This window comes from Mus caroli, chromosome 15 (genome assembly GCF_900094665.2).
Source record: "Mus caroli chromosome 15, CAROLI_EIJ_v1.1, whole genome shotgun sequence".
In the NCBI taxonomy this organism is placed as follows: Eukaryota; Metazoa; Chordata; class Mammalia; order Rodentia; family Muridae; genus Mus; species Mus caroli.
In genome coordinates, this window is record NC_034584.1 from 89774448 (window position 1) to 89795353 (window position 20906).

Below are 20906 nucleotides of genomic sequence, written 5' to 3' on the forward strand. Positions count from 1 at the left end.
ATTTTGTCTCTGTAACTCCTTCCATGGGTGTTTTGTTCCCATTTCTAAGAAGGGGCAAAGTGTCCACACTTTGGTCTTCGTTCTTCTTGAATTTCATGCGTTTAGCAAATTGTATCTTATATCTTGGGTATCCTAAGTTTCTGGGATAAAAAATATGGAACGCTTCACGAATTTGCGTGTCATCCTTGCACAGGGGCCATGCTAATCTTCTCTGTATCGTTCCAATTTTAGTATATGTGCTGCTGAAGCGAGCACCAGCATCATTTCTTAAAGAAGTTAGGTTTTCCTCAATATGTATTTTTGGCATTTTGCCAAAAATTATTTGGCTGGGCTTTAAGTCCATTTTCTATTCTGTTTATCTATATTAAAGTTTCCCAAAGGTCCCACCAAAAATTTCTAAGATTTGATAAACACTTTTATCAAAGTGTCAGGATGCAATATTAACATGTAAAATTAATAGGCTTCCTATACGCTAATATAAGCATGGCAAGGAAGAAATCAAGGAAATACTTCATAATAAATACATGATACTACATGTTATTTCTTGAGGGAAGAACTGACTCCTGTCTCTTCAGCCTCTATTATCCAATCATCCAATTGCTTTCTGCATGATACTACGTTACATAAGGACACTTTCACACAAGTACACAGTGTACATCAATACAAGAAATAAATGCACAATAGTTTTAAAATACCTTGGAACAAACCCAACCAAGGAAATCAAAGATTTATATTAAAAAAAAAACTTTAAAATATTGAAGGAAATAACTGAAGAAGACATTAGAAGCTGGAAAGACCTCCGTGTTCACAGATTGAAAGAATTGGTAGTGCCGTAAGTGACAAATGATACTGTGACATGGGTCTTTTCTTGAAAGCAATCTATAGATTCAGAGCCACCCCAGTCAAATTCACTCCAGCGCCATTCATTATAGAAACAGAGAAAAAAATTACAGTTCATTTGAGAACAGGAAAGGTCTCGGATATTCAAAGCCAGCCTGAGGGAAGAAAACAAACTTGGCGCTGTCACCATTCCTGGTGTCATTAGGAGCCTGCCTTAGAATCAGGAGGCTGCAAGAGAGAAGGAGACACACAAACAGAGAGAGAAACAGACTTGAAGATGCAGCCATGAGGGCTGAGGGCTTGCTGGTGAGTTTTAACTAAGGGAGCTGAGAAGGAAGACCACAGAGGGACTCTGTAAAACCTCACTTCATTTATTATTATTATTATTATTAATTATTATTATTATGGTTGGCCTGTAGAAATAAGAGCCATTTCTTTCAAGCCCTAATGCTGAGCCCTGACTATCTTTGGTAAATAATCTCCATTCATTAACCAAACAAGTAAGAATGTAAATAATAAGAGCTAACTGCGATGAGGTGGCCAACGGTTGGTATGGGATTAGCAAAGACTCTCCATGCAATCTCAGGAGGTTCCACAAACAGAGGAGGAGCGAGTTTTGACTTGTCCCAAGGAGCAGTTGCTAAAGCAGGCATCCTCTTCAAGAGAGACCTCTTCTTTTCCTTCCACCCCAAATGGGGTTTTAACAAAGGCACCCATACTTTAGGGCCAAGTTGGGAAGATGAGAAATGACGGTGTTATTGTGATGGACGAGGACATGGCTCACACCTGTTAACACTGTCAACCTCTCTCACCCTGGGTCAAGCTTCCATGGCAGGTGGCAACCAGAGAATCCTTTGTACCCTGATGTTCTCCACCACCCCATGTTCATCAATAAAAACCAGATGGCAACTGATCCATGTGGACAGAGATGAGTGTGAAGAAGAGAGTTCTGACAGGAGGGTGTGGGAGACAGGTTCTACTGTGGATTCTGTCACCAGCGGCTGAGGTGAAGTACCGTGAAGGTCAAACGAGATAATGAAGTGAAGATTCGGGTCTTTATACTTAGTGTAGGCTCAGGAATTTTTTTAATCAAATTTAATTAAATATTCATAACTAATACAGCTATAAACCAGCAGATTTATTTAGCGAGTCATGATGGATTGATCACTGGGGATTCATACCTGGATCCCTGATCTATATTCAGATGCTGTTAATCAGGAATGGAACGGACAGCCCCATCTGTCCTCAGCGCCACACACAGGATTCTGGTCTCCAGCATGATATATCAGGGTCATACAGCCTCAAATATTTTGCAGAAAACTTCATTAAAATGTCAAATTTAACATGAAGGACATTCAGAGCCTGGAATTAGAACTTGGAAGAAATAGCCATCGCTTCAAATGCAAGGAACTGTGTGGTCTGCTTGAAATAAAAATAAAGTGCAACGATTCTTGGAGTCTTTATGTAAAATAGCATTTTATTTGACGTTTTTGTGAGGCAAACCTCACAATCTAGATACAGCTATCAGCCCCACTTGTGACTCCTCCAAGATTCATCAGTTTGATGTTAGAAAGAAAATGATACAATTTAGTGACCTGTCACATACCGCATTGTGTAAGGACAGAGAAACAGTATAAATTATAAATGCAATCTGATCTTTCCTTCCACCTGTCTCACCAACTAAAATTATTCCTTAAGAAAGTAAGCTACAGAAGCAAACCTCCTAAAAGATGCAGTGCCAGCATCTGCTAACTCACAACAGGGTTATTCTTCTCAGATCATCCAGTTCGATCAGACGGTGATGGCCACGCCTTAATGAGCTCTTACATCATCCGATTTGATCTGGGAGTGATGGCTATAGCGTGTGCTCTCAAAACTTCAAACTCCATATTCCTCTTTCTTTTCATATTGTCTTTTGTTTGACAGAAAAGATTAGATTTTATATTTCATTTAAAATCAGTATTTCTGAGACTGTGTGATTGGTCAGTCTGGATCATGCATGAAGTAGTGTTTAATCACAGATCATTTCTAACCATGTATCTTTGAAGTAATTTATCATAACCATGGCCATTCTTGCAGCTTTTTAGCATCTGTGAATATTACCATCAACTATCTCTGAATGTTACCATCAAAGCCACATCAGGAAAGAATGCTATTGGAGAGTGGATGAAAATATTTGGGGTGATTAAGACTGGCATGGTGGCGCACGCCTTTAATCCCAGCACTCGGGAGGCAGAGGCAGGCGGATTTCTGAGTTTGAGGCCAGCCTGGTCTACAAAGTGAGTTCCAGGACAGCCAGAGCTACACAGAGAAACCCTGTCTCGAAAAAACAAAAACAAAAACAACAAAAAAAAAAAGATGGTAGAAACAGAAATTCCTGGACCCGGAGGGGTGGCTCAGTGGTTAGGAACACTCGCTGCTCTTCCAGAGGTCCCGTGTTTGGTTCCCAGAACCCACATGGTTACTCGCAAATGTCTGTAACTCCAGTTCCAGGAGATCCAATACCCTCTCTTCTGGATACCATGGGCATTAATAATGCATGAACAAAAATAAAATGAATATTTTTATAAAGTTCAGAGGGCTAGAGTGATGTCTCAGCTGTTAGGAGCAGTAGGTGCTCTCACAGAGGGCCCAGGTTTAGTTGGTTGCTCACAAACCATCTGTAACCCCAGTCCTAGGGGATCCAATCCCTCTTCTAATCTCCTTGGAAGCCAGGCACACATGCAGTGCGCGCGCACACACACACACACACACACACACACACCATGGAAAGAGAGAGAGAAAACACCTATGCACATAAAATAGATATTTTTTAAAAGAAGTTATTTGTTTCAGGTTAATCTTCATGTAACTCATACAGACTAGGAAGTTCCGGGGGACATTTGATTATTTGCATACTATCACGGGTAACTGAGCAGTAACCGGCATCCTTTGTACATATTTGGGGGGAGGGGATAAAGAAGATCAGAAGCTACAATAGCAGCAGTCAGCAATGTGTTGAAGTTTTGGTGAAGTAGCCTGTCTTCATGGGAAGGAGGAACCCAGGCTGGAGTGGTGATAATCTTACTGAAGCTTAAAGCATCTTTGTGAGCTCCATAGGGAAGCTTGTTTTAGGGCCCAAAGCATTGTCTCACGGGTGAGCAGGTTAGCTGCTTTTCCCTGAGCAGAGCTGGGGTGCCACTTTAAATTTTCCTTCTGTCTCTCCACACACGAGAACTTAGCCGCTCACACCAGCCCCAGGATCACCTCTCATCCCACGCCATCATCTCTAAACCCTTCAACCGGGAAGCGGGGATCCTGTGCTATAAGCCAGAGCTTCTCAAACTATAATGGACATCTAGGACAGACAGAAGTGAGCACCACCTGCCAGAGACTCCGACTCTCGGGGCTGGCCTTGGGCCCTGGAACATGCTTTCCTATTGAGCTCAGAAAGCTGCTTGGTATTACAGTAAGAGCGTCACCAAACGTTGTCTTTCCAGTCCTGTACGATTTTCCCGCTCCGCATTACTTCATCTTGCTGGGCAGAGGAGCCGTTCCTGGCCCTGTGGCGGTGGTGCTCACATCTCTTGGGCACTAATGGTCTGGCTGGCTGGCTGGCAAACATGCTGCCATTATTAATTACCCCTACTAGAATGTCACAGCCTGCTTGCTCCCAAGTTTGGAAGCTAAATCCTTGAGTTGCTGTCTGTCTTCAACCTCCATTCAAGGCTGCAGCAACTGCATTTCCTACCAGCCACGTCTCTTCCAGGGCTTCTATTGTCTTTAGCCTCAGCTTACCCCAGAGTTTCAGGCTACAAACCCAGAATAGGAGTAAACAGATTCTGTCATTAAGTGGATTATTTGTTTTATGTACTAGAATATACAGCCACCCCTTGGTATCTATAGGGAACTGCTTCCAGAACTCCCCCAAAATGATGAAATTTATAGATATACAAGTCTCATATAAAATGGCAAAGTACCCTCACTTAACCTACATGTATTCTCCCAGACACGTCTATCAAGCCTAGATTAGTTATAACGCTAGCTAGAGTGTGAATTCTACATAGCTAGTTATTATGGGGTATCGCTCAGGATGTGATCAGCCATGACATGTGCTCATCTGCAGCTCAGATGGAACTCTGTCTCTAAATATTCTGACTGGCAGATGCTGGAATCGTATGTGCGCGAAGCCAGCAGACCCTAAAGGTCACAAAAAGTTCACAATTTTATCTGGCCTCCACACAAGCAAGCGAGCATGCTCACTCACGGGTATGTGTACGTATTTGTTTACTTGGAAGTCATTTTAAATTTATTTTTTCTGTTTTATCAAGCATCTACAAAGTACTAGTTTCCATTCTGCGTGTCAAGGAGTCATGAAAGACAAGCGAATTTCCAACTTTGCAGATTATTCGTCACTATGTAAATTAGAGAGGATCCTAAGGCCTAGTAACAACAGAACTTTTGTCTCTACCTAAGCAGTAGATACAGCGTCTCTGGACTTACGTACATATTTCTCTCTTTCTACTTGTCTTGGATGTCCTCTGATGGCTGGTCACTCTAATTGCACGCCAGCTACTCAAAAGGGAATGTAGAAGGAAAAGGCTAAGCAAATGGTCTCAGTGGGCACGTGATCCGGTGGTTGTAATCATTACAGTGCAGGTTGTCCACCCATTGAGAATTTGAAGCAGTTAAGAAAAACAAAGGGTGCTGGAGAGATGGCTCAGTGGTTAAGAGCACTGCCTGCTCTTCCAGAGGTCCTGAGTTCAAATCCCAGCAACCACATGGTGGCTCACAACCATCTGTACCGGGATCTGGTGCCCTTTTCTGGTGTGTCTGAAGATAGCGACACTGTACTCACATAAAATAAATAATCTTTTTTTAAAAAGAGAAGAAAAGGAAAACAAGGCAAAAAGAAGAATACTGCGATACTTCTAAACAGCCGTTGCACACAGCCATTTAGAACTTAGGAGGAGTCACACAGCACAGACACTCCTCTGTATTCCAAATACGTAGGGAGATACCTGATGGATGACTTTGAAAAAAATGAAATCATGAAATCTGCAGATAAGTGGATGGACCTGGAAAATACTGCACAGAGTGACATAATCCAAATCCAGAAAGACAGGGGCCATGTGAGCTGTCTCACCTGTGGCTCGCCCCTAGTTCCAGATCTTCAGGTGCAACCAGAGCACAGGAAAGCAAAAGGGGACCATGCCTGGGATACCCACAGGGATAGGGCTCCACAACTCGGCATTTTGGTTGGTTGTGGTGCTCTGTAGTGATCCCCATCTGTTACAAGGAGACGTTTTCTTGATGAGGAGTGGAGGCTACACTTCTCTCTGGCCACAAGGGTGAGAGTTTATAGATGGTTGCAAGAAACTCTACTGGCTTGGTAAGCTAGAGGTTGTAGGTCCTCCCAAAGCCACCGCGTCACCAGCGCTGAGCAGTTTTCTGGGTTCCCAGGGGCAGGCATGGTTCCCCTCTTGTTGAGTAAGTCTTAAGTCCAATTAGAGAGCTGTTGGTTACTGCTAAGGAATTTATGTCACTACTGCACCCTTAAGGATGTAACACACACACATACAGACACACACACATGCACACACAAACAGCTATTTGTGTGTATTATAGGGTTTTCTGCATGATTCTTCGTGACCTTTTCAGATATGCTGCTGCTATTGTACACACTTCACATTCTACGTTTACCTTCCTCCCTGTTCCCTAACAACCCCTCCCTTCTCCCCTGTCTCCTATCGGATCACTGGTGTCCTGCTACCCCACTTTACCATCCTATCACCTTCTTTTGTATTTACCTGTCTCTCCCTCCCTAAGGAGTCCCTCTTTTCCCATTTCCTCTAGCAGAGCACATCTCTTAATTATATGTGTTGCAAACTCTGAAAGGAAATCACAAAGCATTTTCAAGGCAAACAGTATTATGTAAATTAAATGCCAGCCATGTTCACCAGCTAGATGTCGTCTATGATCTAGCTAATGTTCCAAATCCGTGATCTATCTAAGAATGGATAGATAGATACATAGATACATAGATAGGTAGATAGACAAGTACATAGATGGATACACAGATGGACAGAAATGATAGATTGATGATAGATAGACAGACAAACAGACACACAGACAGAAGACAGACTGATAGATAGACTGATAGAAAGATAGATAGACTGATTGATTGATAGATAGATAAATAGACAGGGACATAGATAGATACACAGATGGACAGAGATGATAGATAGATAGATAGATAGATAGATAGATAGATAGGGACATACATATATAGATAAATCTGCTCCATCTGAGGATCTTATTGTAGCACTTCCTTATATCTCAAGGGAAAATAAGCCCTAGAGAGGAAACACAGGATACAGACAATGGAGAGAGTTAGACTATAAATGGGGCTGGAGACCCAGCTTATCAGTTAAGAGTGTGTGTTGTTCTTGCAGAGGACCAGCGTTCAGTTCCCAGCACCCATGTCAGACAGCTCACAACTACTCATGACTCCAGCACTAGGGAACCCAACTAGGGGACCAGCACTTCTGCTCTTCATAGGCACTTCCCCCCAACATACACGTACCCATAAAAAATTTTAAATTCTATTTAAAAAAAAAACAAACTTTTTTTAAAGTCCCCTGTGCTGTCAGAATGATATAAAGCAATGAGTTCTGACATCTTCTGCCAGGCTCTGAAGCCTCGAAATGACGTCATCTGGTCCGATCTGTGACGCTGAGGTTGAGTTACTCATCCGACACCCTCTCTTCCTGAAGAAACCTGATGCATTTAGGTTCACACTTTCTTTCTTTAAACATCAAGAGGGGTTTGACGCACCATCTTTGTATAACCCTCCTTTATAAACTATTAAGAGGAACACAAAGATGTTCCTATCTATTTTGATCTAAAACGATAGTCACGGAGATCACCATCCCCTAAAGAGGCAGCCATGAGGGACTGGAGAAGCATCTCAGTGGATAGGAACTCTTGCTATGCAAGCAAGGGGGCCTGAGCTCAAATCCCCACACCCATACTAAAGCTAGTCATGGCTGCATGTGTTTACAACCCCAACATTTAAAGGTGGAGATAGTAGATTCCAAGGCTTCACTACCCAGCCAGACTAGTTGGGAACAGTTAAAGCTTCAGGTTCAGTGAGACTTTGTCTCAAAAGCTCAGCAAACCATTTTTAATTTTCCAGTTGAGTCTCTATCCTACACCAAGAATGGCATTGGTCACTCCCTACACACACACACACACACACACACATTTACTGGAGACTTCCGCATGTATTGTGGTAGTTTGCTAAGAGTGACAAATGCAGTGTGGGTCAAGTAGCACAGTACTGCCTCCCCAGCAGCAGAAAGGAATCATAAAATGAAAGACCATGATACTCAACTGAAGGAGAACACGAGAGGTTATAGGATCTTAAGGCACACATGCCCTGCCAGGGGGAAGAAGGGAGGGGTTGTCCTGAGCAAGTAATGCTTCAGCTGATGGTCAGAGAGGTTAGGGTCAACCACAGAGACAAGGAGAAGGGAAGTCAGTCCGTGCAGAGGTGTGTGTGTGTGTGTGTGTATGTGTGTGAGTGTATTTGTGTATGTGTACGTGTGTGTGAATGTGTATAAATGTGTGTGTCAGTGTGTTAGTGTGTATTTGTGTGTATGTGTGTGCGAGTGTATGTATGTATATGTTTATATGTGCATATGTGTGCATGTCTGAGTATGTGTGCTTGAATGTGTGAGTGTGTGTGTACGTATGTGTATGTATGTGTGAGTATATGTGTGTGAGTGTGTGTATATGTGTGTGTTACTATGTGTATGCATGTGTATGTGTGTATGTATGAATGTGTGTGTATGTAAGTATGAGTATGTATGTATATGTGTATATATTGTATGTATGTGTATATGTATGTATGTATTATGTGTGTGTATGTGAGTATGAGTGTGTATGTATGTCTGTATGTATTATATGAATGTATGTGTGTATGTATATGTGTGTGTGTATGATTTATTTGTAGGCCCAGGGAGGTAACCTGACACATATAAGAAACTGAGAGCAAGTGAAGGTGACCAGGGATTCATAAACCAAGAGGCTTGCTCACGGTGGAGAGGGTCAGGGACCAGATCACTTAGTGCCATGTTGAAAGAGCAATAAGGCACAGCTCATGGAGGTGGAACCAGGGAGAAGGCTTTCTCACGCTGGCTGGGAAGAGTGGCTGGGGGAGACTGGGAATGGGTGTATTAACTGTGTCTTTGCTGAGTCTGGAAGGACTGCCCCTTTCCAGATTAACCAATTACATAGCTTCTGCTTTGCATCTCCAACCACCTCCTCCCTCTGGTTCTTCTCTGTGGGCCTTTATCGTCTTTCCTCATCACTAAGAACCAGGCACCAGACAATTAGGGAAAGCTCCCATGCCCCAATGCCATCCAAAATCACCCCAACAGGCCCATATATAGTCTGCCTTGACCAATCCTTCCTCTGGAAATCCCAATCAAGTATGTTGATCATGTCCACCCCAACCCCCAGTCAACCCTGCCTACCCTCAGGTACTCCTACATGGTCTGCCTCCAGTTCTAGATGTCTGTCTGTTTTCCCTTCTTTCGGTGCTGGCATGCCTTATGACACCTGACTAGAAACAGATTCACTTTAGAACGCAAGACTGCTGTGCGGAGCAGGTCATCTCTAATGGTAGGAATATGTGATAGTCAGGGTCAAGAGGACATGCAGTAAGGCTCAGTTGATGAGAAATGAGATCAACTGGATATAGGTGTGAGGGAAAGTCTCGGATGATTGCTGGGTTTTCCCTTCTTCTAACCAGATGATGATGTCGTCTACATAAAGGCAGAAAGTCAGAAAGAGGAGCAAGCTTGAGAGATAGACTATAATGAGTCCAGTGTATGCTCCCAAGACAACCAAATATAAGAGCTGCACAGACCACTAGACTTAAGTCTGTAGGCAGACAGAGAACTCGTCACCCTCTCTCACTGGCTCAACCACTCCAAGATGGGGATTCCAAGTCAGGACTATTTATAGACGGAGCATCCCCTCTCCCCAATACATCACACTGCCGTCTGATGTAAATGACACTTTCAAATGAGGAACGTTGCTATATTTATATCTTACTGGTCATGAAAAATCAACTTTCATACACTGTAGATACCACGTGATGTGCATCTGTCTGCCTGCTGTGCCTGTCAAACTCAAATCCGTTCTGCTAGCGGGATGTTCTCCAAACTTGAGTAAAATTGCTTTAAAATACCCTTCAGTCTACGGACCCTGAGATAGTGCTTTCTTTAGCACAACAATAAATCATGTTGCCAGGTTCTCCTAACGTGGCCTAATAATTACGTTTACTTGAGTCACATTGGAATATGGGTCACTGTCAGACTGGCCCTTAAACGTGTGGGATGAGGAAGGCAATCACGACAGGGGGATATCCCAGTTGCGTGTTATTCCTTTCATTAGTCTAGGTTTTGGTTTTTTTCCATCTTAAGATACAAGTGGGAAGAGGGAGCGGGTGATGTCAGTATTTCCCCTTCTCTGGAAACTACAGTCTTGGTGAAATAATGACTCCGTTGCTGATGTCACCCAAGCAGGCTTGCAAGGCTGTCTTGATCCTTTCCTGTGTGTCGAGGCTTTCAGATAAGTCACTGATGTCTACTGTGGCTTTGCAGAAAGGGGCTGAAGAAGAGAAAGAGCCATGTGTGTCTTCAGAAGGGGCCAAGAGAATTACGGGAACTAGCTATGCCTCAGGTTCTGGTCTTGGCTTGGTGAAGAGGCCACACCTCCTGCAGCAGCCTTCATGACTTAGGAAAGGTGGGTGTGCACAGCTGCAGCCAGAGAAGTAGAGAGGTCACTCAGGGTTTGTGGTTTCCTAACCGGACTCAAGCAGACAGACACAGCTGGCAGCCATATCAGGGATACAGCATGGATGTGGGCATCACACACCTTGGAGAACAAGTCCCCAGTCCACACCGGGGAAGGTCCTGAGAAAGTTCCAAGCCTATTTTCTCTCTTTTGCCACTTGCCTGGCCCTGGGAGGGAGCACCTATAATATAAACACCATCCCTGACAGTGACAACTGCCAATGACAAGAACCCACAGGGCCCTGCCAATGTGGCAAACCCTGTCCCCTGAACCTTAGTCACATCATCTCAGCTAATCTTCATTGTAACACAATAAGGTACTATCTTACACTAGCATCATAAACAAAAAAGCAATGCCACATATACTAAACTATAAGGTGAATTGTGTTTTAACCCCAAATTTACCAGGAAAATAATTGCTCTATAGTCGATACATAATAAAGCTCTGCGAGCACTACCGATCACTAAAACCGTTTGAAGGAACACATTTACCTAAGATGGGCACAGCTGGCACCAGCTTTGGGTGAAGGTAGTGGGTTTTTGTTTGTTTTGTTGGGAGTGAGAGATAGTCTCTATATTAACCTAAACTAGACTGAAACTCACTAGTTCAGCTAGCCTCCAACTTACCTTCTCAAGACCAAGAATTGCAGATTTTTAAAAACCTGACGAAAACTGGCTCTTTTTTTTTGTTTTTTGTTTTTTTAACAAGGCAAGGATAATGGAACACAGATGTGTTAATTACCCCTCCATGGTAACAGATACAATTCAGGCCTTGAGTCTTTTACAGTTGCTCTAAGAGGTCATAATGAACAGCTGATTTTAAACCCTCTGAGATCATGCAAACGCACACGTGTTTATGGGCTAGAATAAAGTTGCTTAGTGACACCATCAGGCCTGGAGAGTTTTGAGTTCTCCTGAAGATGCTCTGTGCACTAGTGGCTGGGCACGTGCTTTTCCAAGAAGTGAAATCACAACATTTCAGGGAAGCATTTGATTAAAGTATTTCACGGCTTATCAGACGGCAGGGAACGACTGATACTTACAAATTAATGCTAGTCTGCCTAAATTCAAATGCTGATTTCTACATCATTAAGTATATAAATATTATCAATAGCTCCCTATTCTCTAATAGATCTGGTAGCATGTCCTAAAACAGAGAGAGTTATCTGAGATTGTAGGCTCACTAGCAAGAGGGGATGCGGATGAAGTCCCTGGGTGTGGCATAGTAGTCCAGCTGCCTGCTCACCTTTTTGGCACCCCTCAGATATGCCAGCACCACGGACTGTACCACATGAGAGCCACAGATTCAGGCATTAGCATGCTCAGAGCCCCATGGCTCAGAAACCTTGAACAGTCCATAAAATATAAAACTAATAGCAATTATATTCATAATGCTAGGCTCCGTTCTAGGTGGTCGTTTTTGATATTTAAATAATCTTTTGTTTTCAAAACAACCCTCTAGTATATAAATGGGCATTATTATTATTTACAAGTGAAGAAGAACTTATCAAAAGCAAAATAATTATAGCTGAGTTAAGGTTCAAAAGGCATGGAATCTATGCCCTGAAGCATATTCTTTACCAGTGGGGCTACCGTGCACTGCTGGGCACCGCTCGGTTCTCTGCTCCTTTGTGCTCACAGCTACGTTGTTACTACAGGAGGAATATGAGTTTTCCTCTGTGGAGAAGAGCCATGCTTTCTCAAGGGGCTACAGAGCACATATGAACAGAAAGAGCCTATAGTGTCTTAAGTCTGATCTCACGAACGCAAATTCCTAAGGGCCTCTCAATAGACTCATGACTCCCATACCCAACTTCAGAAACCTGGCAGCTTCCCTAGATCCCAGGATGTAAGCCCTTGAACCCTTCAACTGGATGGGTGCAGATACAATTTAGTAGATGATGTCAACTGAAAATCAGATTTTTTTTTTGTTTTTTGTTTTTTTTTTTGTTTTTTTGTTTTGTTTTGTTTTGTTTTTTGAGACAGGGAAAAACAGATTTTTAAACCCAGTGTGGTAGCACTTGCCCATAAAATGTCAGCTCTTGGAAGAAAGAGGTAGAAGGACCAGCAGTTCAAGGCCAGCCTTGTCCGTGTGTCAATTTGAGGTTTGTCTGAACTGCGTGAGACTCACTTCAAAAAAAAACCAAAACAAACAAAAGCCATCAAGAATCCGAACAAGCCTGAGCTCCTGTGGCCACAGGACTGATGGTTCTCCCTAAGGAAAAAGTACCCAGCCTTACAAAGACCAACTCGAAACAAATCCCTGAGTGGGGCAGGGCCTCAGCAGAGGAGGAAGAGCAGAAGGCAGAGCCAGTGCAGTGTAGGACAGTCTGAGCATCCCAGCATGCCAGCAGTGTTTCTGGCCCGCATGCAGATTGTAGGTTGGTTGCCAATGAAGCACGAAAGAATAATTTTTTTTAGATATTTTCTTTATTTACATTTCAAATACTATCCCGAATGTTCCCTAAACCCTACTCCCTGCCCTGCTCCCCTACCTACCCACTCCCACTTCTTGGCCCTGGCATTCCCCTGTACTGGGGCATATAAAGTCTGCAAGACCAAAGGGCTTCTCTTCCCAATGATGGCTGACTAGGCCATCTTCTGCTACATATGCAGCTAGAGACACGAGCTCTGAGGGTACTGGTTAGTTCGTATTGTTGTTCCACCTATAGGGTTGCAGACCCCTTCAGCTCCTTGGGTACTTTCTCTAGCTCCTCCATTGGGGGCCCTGTGTTCCATCCTATAGATGACTGTGAGCATCCACTTCTGTATTTGCCAGGCACTGGCATAGCCTCACAGGAGACAGCTGTATCAGGGTCCTTTCAGCAAAATCTTGCTGGCATATGCAATAGTGTCTGGGTTTGGTGGCTGATTATGGGATTATGGGATGGATCCCCGGGTGGGGTAATCTCTGGATGGTCCTTCCTTTCGTCTTAGCTTCAAAGCTGAAGCCATCTCTTGCTTGTCAGAGGATGCAGCAAGTTAGGTTTGCAGTGGGTCCTGGTTGGGGTGAGTGATGAATGGTTAAGAATGATACATGGGGGGCTGGTGAGATGGCTCAGTGGGTAAGAGCACCCGACTGCTCTTCCAAAGGTCCAGAGTTCAAATCCCAGCAACCACATGGTGGCTCACAACCATCCGCAACGAGATCTGGCGCCCTCTTCTGGAATGTCTGAAGACAGCTACAGTGTACTTACATATAATAAATAAATAAATCTTAAAAAAAAAAAAAAGAATGATACATGGGGCCTGGGTGACCCTTCCCCCCACCCCTAGCTGTGTCGGGTCAGGTAATCACCACAGAGAGACACTTGGGAGAGAAGCAGGCTCCCTGAGTATGTGAGATTCCCCTCCGTTGTGTGTGCACACATCATGTTCTTGTGTGTGTGTGTGTGTGTGTGTGAGAGTGTGAGTGAGAGAGAGAGAGAGAGAGAGAGAGAGAGAGAGAGATGCAGAGCAAGATAAATGAGAGCAAATGCAATGTCGGAGGCTTTAGACTCAAACTCGGGTCCTTCTGACAGTCACTGATGGGACCCAGTGGTTCTCTAAGCTTTGCATCTGTCCCCCCATGACAGTTCAGTGACCAGACATTTGCTACCATGGACAAGTGCTCCTAGAAGAAATATATATCTGAGAATCGTAGACCCTGGGAAAGAAAGCTATCTCATTCACAGAATGTAAAACAGAATCTGTAGATAGAATAGAAAAAAAAAATTAAACACAAAGAAAACCTTTCTAAAAGGTAAAGAGAGAAAAACCAGCCAAAGACACTAGATATAAAAACTATCGTTGGTGAAATAAAGGTTAACAAAATAGAGTAGACAGACTTATAAAATAGACTTAACAAAATAGACAGACTTAACAAAATAGAGTAGGCAGGGTAGAAGACCCAAGAGCTGATTCAATATTCTTTGGGAAAATATCCAAAACAATGGAGAAATGAAGCTTTAAAGACATGAAGAGAAATCGTAAAAATGTTAAATTACGTGACAGAAGCGTCTCAAAGTTAAAGGGCCCAGACACCAGAACTCACATAAAATACAGAAAAAAAAACTAGAAACTCCTTAAAATCATGTATTTTGTGTGTCGGACCCAGGGATCAAACTCAAGACTTTAGGCCTGATGACAGACAAGCTTTCACACTGGCTATTTCACTAGCCAAGCAAGCTAAATTCTTTATGGGTAAATGTGAGAACATGAAAGTCAAAATAAAAAGCCCCAGGGCTGCCAGAAAGGGAGGCAGGGGAATATCCTCAGGACAAGAATCGAATCCATCTCAGACTTGTCCCCACAGCAGGTCAGCAACCTCATAACAAGAACAGAATCAATGTCAGACTTGTCCCCAACAGCAACACCAGGTGTGAGAGCCTGAAAGAGAGGTTTCTGCAACAGTTGATGGGAACAACACCCCCGGAAGCCAGAGTTTCATGACCAGCTAAATGATGCACAGACACTTCGATGAAACGAGGTTGTTTTCAAGCATAATGCTTGCACATGCATTAAAGGGGCTTCACACACAGTGAAATAGTCCAATGAGAAGACCAACCGGAGGAAAGCCTGGACAGGTGGATACAGGTCTTACTGATACCTTAGTAAACATGACTATTTGTCAAATCTGTGGCAATCTAAGAGAATAACCTGTGGTCAGTTTCAGAGGCCAACTCGGCTGAGTCACAGTAGCCAGATGTTTGGTTACTGCAGCTGGATAGTGCCATGAAGAGAATGTCTAAGTAATACTAAAGTCACTAGGCTTCAAATAACGAAGATTACCTTCGAAAGTGCCCGTGGGCCTCAGCTACTTAGTTGAGGGACTGATAAGAGACTAGCCTTTCCCCCGGGGAGAGGACATTCTTCCAGCAAACTTGCCCTTGGACTTGAGGATTTCCAAGGTCTCCAGCCTTCCAGCCAATCTGTAGATTTGGACGCAGAGGTCCACAATCATGATCCTTAAAAACCTTTCTTCTCTGGCTCTCTTTCTGCTATATAAATGTATTTGTACTATATTACACTGCATTACATACTGTGTACCATATCCTGTCTATTATAATGTAATCGGTCCCATCTGTTCCCAACTCTGGAGAATCCTAATGTAGGGCCTGTGGCTAACGAAGCTACTACAATATCTACTTATGTTTTAGTTCCCTTCTTAAAAAATTTAGTGAAACATTTATTATATACCGTCTATAACCCTACTTCAGATTATGTATGTGTTTTTAGGACATTTGAGTTTTAGGAAACAGGTATCTAACAGACAGGCTTGAAGAGGAAAAGAGAAGGGAAAAAACTTTTTTTTTTAATATTTTTTTTATTACGTATTTTCCTCAATTACATTTCCAATGCTATCCCAAAAGTCCCCCATAACCCCCCACTTCCCTACCCACCCAGTCCCATTTTTTTGGCCCTGGCATTCCCCTGTACTGGGGCATATAAAGTTTGCAAGTCCAATGAATGGGCCTCTCTTTCCAGTGATGGCCGATTAGGCCATCTTTTGATACATATGCAGCTAGAGTCAAGAGCTCCAGGGTACTGGTTAGTTCATAATGTTGTTGCACCTACAGGGTTGCAGATCTCTTTACCTCCTTGGATACTTTCTCTAGCTCCTCCATTGGGGGCCCTGTGTTCTATCCAATTGCTGACTGTGAGCATCCACTTCTGTGTTTGCTAGGCCCCGGCCTAGTCTCACAAGAGACAGCTCTATCTGGGTCCTTTCAGCAAAAGCTAAAACGTTTAAAGATTAGTATTCTAGTGCTGAGTGTGGTGGTGCACACCTTTGGTCCCAGCACTGGGAGGCAGAGACAGGCAGATCTCTGTGAGTTCAAGGCCAGCTTGGTCTACCAACCCCAGTCCAGGACAGCCAGGACTCCATTATACAGAGAATCCTGAGGAGAAGGATCAGTATTCCATGTGAGAGCAAAGAATGGTAGCTGGTTCAAAGGAAAGCAAGCTCAAATGTCCGTTAATCTCAAGGAAAGACTCATGTACCGGCGAGTCTAATCCACCAACAGGGTAAGTAAGAAACTATATATAATTCATTCCAAAGTAAGTAAACGTGAAGATTTTAATTGCTTTTTTTTTCATTTTGCTTTATGAAACCAAATTAAAAGCTCCTGTAGGTGTCAATAAATGTGTGAATGGGCACAAACAAGTTCCTGAGATAAATAGAAATTTCTGAAGCATTGCAAGATAAGGTTCATAAAAACATTAGAGTCAGACAAGGGACTCTGCGAACCCTGACTTAGTGTTATTTCATACATATTAAGTCATACCAGTATGCATGTTTTATAATATAAAATAGTAAATAGATGGTGCATTTACTGATAGGCGTGTATATATCTGGGTGGGGAGCTCCCCTTTGGAGAACAAAGTCTCAGTGGAGGATGTCCCCAGATGAGCGGCAACCACACGGGCTTTTCCTACTAACTCGTGTCAACATAGGTCAAAAGTCACCCTCTGCAGTAGACCCTTTGAAGGGACCCAGCCAGCAGATGGTCAACCCTTCCCTTTCTAGAAACTGGGTCCACAGTGTGTCTGTGTGGCTAAAACATTCTTAGCCCCTTGGTTACTGGTGACTAACCCAAGAGTCAGCTTGAACTTAAATCCGAGTTACAGAGACTAGATTTGCTTTCTCAGAAGCCAGAATTCAGAGAATTAGCTAAACTCTGTTTGTCAGTGCCTGCAAAGACCCGAGATGGTGGAAATGACAGTAAACACGTCTGCGTGGAGGTGAAGGGAGAGCTTCCACCTTGCTTAGCATTGCTCATGGATACGGCCACTTGTCATCCTTTAGTTAGGCTGCAATAATCCGTAGTGCTGGGATTTTTTCCCCTCCTCAAACTCTAAAGTGTTCAAAGGTGAAGGAACAATGCAAGAATAACTATATACCCTGCCTAGATTATCCACACTTCGCTTAATGTCAGTCTGTCCCTTCTTTTCTCTCTCACTCCATGTCCTCACCAATGCACACAGTGACATGCCACCCCACAGCATTTGGCACCAAAATCCAAAGAACAACGTTCTCTCCTTTGCAGCCCCATAACAAAATTATTGCAGCCAAGAAACCCACATTAACATTATGATCTAATATAGAGCCTGTCTTCAAATCTTTGCTTACATTCTTCCCCTTGCCTCTCACCATCTGGTTACCTCTAGTGTTAGCTGGTCTTGCTGTCTCTGGCTGTGGCTTGCCCTCCTGTAAGCCTGTGTGTCAACACTCCTGGGACACCAGCTCTCTCCGATGGTATTTGGATGTGGAGCACTGTGGCACAGGTTCAGCTCCAGGCATAGACAGAAACCCCAAATCTTTCTATTTAACAACAAAATGTCTCTTATTAACTTTCAGTTGACTCCCAACCCAGAAGCCAATCCAGTCAAGACTCTAGCCTCCTGGACTTTTCCTGACATTGTCTGCTTTGAAGAGCTCAGGCCAGTGATCGATCACGCAGATTACCATTTTTACATTTCAGATTTGTCTCGGTGTTTCCTCATGGTATGATGCGAAGCATCTAAAAGTATGAACAGACAATGGTATGCGACCCTCTAAGCACTGCATGAGGTTGGCTGCTCTCATTATTAGACACACTAAACTTGACCCATTGTGAGAAAAATAGCATTTTATGTCATAAGAAAAACACAACCAGTGCACTGCTTAGAGACTGTGTGTATGTCCAAGATTGTTTTCCAACACTGATACTTGGTTCGATCCATTATTAAATTGCAGTTAGTAAATGGTGCTATATAATTTCTGATTTCATCATTATTTATTAAAAATTAGATTATTTTATGTGTATGGGTGTTCAGCATGCATGTAGTGTACCGTACAAGTGCCTGGTGCTCTTGGGGTCAGGAGAGAGGTTTCAGTCCCCTGGAAGTTGAATTACTAGATGGTTGTGAACCACCATGTGGGGGCTGGGAACTGAACCCAGCTCTTCTGCAGGAGTAGCTCGTGCTCGTGACCATGGAGTCTCTCTCCAGACACTCATTATTTCATCATGAAAGCTTCCGGCTTAAAAGAAGGGCCCACTCTTTCTTCCACTACATTCCCTTTAAGATTCAGGATTTGGGCTTTTTTGCTATTGCTGTTTTAAGATAATGCACTATAGCCCATTTTCAACATTATTCTGTAATATAGTCAACATATCCCAAATGTAACTGTATTGATGAGTCTTCAGACTTTTAATGTTATGCCAAGAGAAAAGCAAAACGGAGCAGACCCAACATGGAATTTGGGGTCAGACGGCTCTTCAGAAGTTTCATACAGTAACTAAGTAATAAGCAAGCCGTTTAAATTCATGAGGACTCAGTATCTTCATGGCCAAGGAATGAGAATAACACCTCCATCACAGACAAGCAGCAGCCCGGGGCTCACTGTTGGATCCTCAATATCTTATTCATGTAGAAGGTACTCAGCAAAGGCCTGTCAACTGAAAACACCGGACACCGCCTGCTACATAGCCACAGTGTGATAAATGAGCCGTTATCTCTGCTGCCGGTGTAATGTTGTTCGTGAATTTTCTACATTCATAGTATAAAGCATGGCCTCTCTTGTGAGCATGTGTGCGAACCTTTGTACTGTCTAAAAATAACTGGAAAGTGATGTTATATACAATTCAACTTGTTAACGGAAACTATTGTTATTGCTATTGTGGTGACGGTGGTGATGATGATGGTAGTGGTGATGAGGGTGATGATGACCAAAGCAGCTACACAATACTTACTATGTGACATGCACTGGCCTAAGCTCTGAATTAACTCACTCGCAAGTCTATGTAGTACATGATACCAAAAACTATCTTCAGTACGTTTTTCATATTGTGCAAGGACTTCATACATGCATATAATATGTTTTGATCAAGAATACCCCGATTCCTTCCCTTCCAGTTCCTCTCTACCTCACAACTGCTTCCCCTCTGTCTTAGGGTTTTACCGCTGTGAACAGACACCCTGGCCAAGGCAACTCTTACAAAGGAAAGCATTTAACTGGGGTTGGCTTACAGTTCAGAGTAACCCAGAATCATCATGGTAGGAAGCATGGCAGAGTACAGGCAGACGTGGTGCTGGAGGAGCTGAGAGTTCTGCATTTCAATTCACAGGCAGTCAGAAAGGAACCGTCTTCCAGGCAGCTAGAAGGGTCTCAAAGCCCAGGCGACAGACTTCCTCCAAGGCCACACCCACTCCAATAAGGCCAACAAAGCCACGCCTACTCCAACAAGGCCACGCCTACTCCAACAAGGCCACGCCTACTCCAACAAAGCCACACTTCCTAATAGTGCCACTCTCTAGGCCAAGCATCTTCAAACTACCACACCCTCCCAACGTCATGTGCTCTGTTTTTAGACCTACTGGGTGCACTTAGAATTATCTTCATTCTGAGATGGAAGAATGAGTGAGTGATTTGCCACAAAACAGTCAGCAAAAAGCTAGGACCTATGTCAGCAATCTTTTTCCATCAGTGGTCTTAAGCCAGATATACTTGGAGGCATAGCATAAGCCTGTCTCAAAACCCAAGGCAAAGAAAGCAGGACTCACTACATTACTCTACTGAAGGGAACACCTCTGAAGCCAAGGTGGATGAAGCATAAGGCATTTTCTACCCAGAAGTGTGCAGAAGGAAGATACTGGGTAAAGTTGACAGTGAAGATGTAACACTCTGGTCAAAGGATCTCATTTTACAAAATGCTGAGGCCATTGCAAACGAAGTTCTCATTTCCAGAACGTAAGGGAGGGATGTAATTAAGCCTTGGAAGAAAAAAAAACAAGAGGAAGATGTCAGCTTATCTTCCTCGGGTGTTTTATGGCTGCCGTCAGTGACAAGATCTGCTACGTCTGAAGAACGCGCCAGATGGTCCAGCTGTGCAAATGTTATTGTTTTCTACCAATTCATAGCATTCCCACGGCTTCTCAAGGTCTAGCTCATGAACTCCCCAAAGATACTATGGCGTCCCCCCTAAGCTATGAGAAAGTAATAGGCTCCTAGTTCTGTCACAAAAGATTAATCAGATCTGTTAGTGAATTCTCAGGCCAACACCGGGGCTTTTCATGATCTCCTTCAAAAGCTGCAGGTTTTAGTTTGGGAGACCGAGTAAGGCAGATACAAAGTTTGCTGGAAAGTCTTGAGCAAGTTGAGAAGTGTCACTACAGCTGTCAATTAATTGACTATGGCAACTTTGTGAAAAAAAAAAAAAAAAAAAAAAAAACGACCAAGTTGCCATTTCTCTTTGCACT

At 43.3% G+C, this 20906-nt stretch overlaps 1 non-coding gene across 1 annotated transcript; it reads right to left on the reverse strand.

Moving 5' to 3' along the window:
* Positions 1-148: 148 nt before the first annotated feature.
* LOC115029520 lies at positions 149-255 on the reverse strand. Its single transcript, XR_003835081.1, has one exon. It is a non-coding gene; the product is annotated as a U6 spliceosomal RNA (small nuclear RNA).
* Positions 256-20906: the final 20651 nt, after the last annotated feature.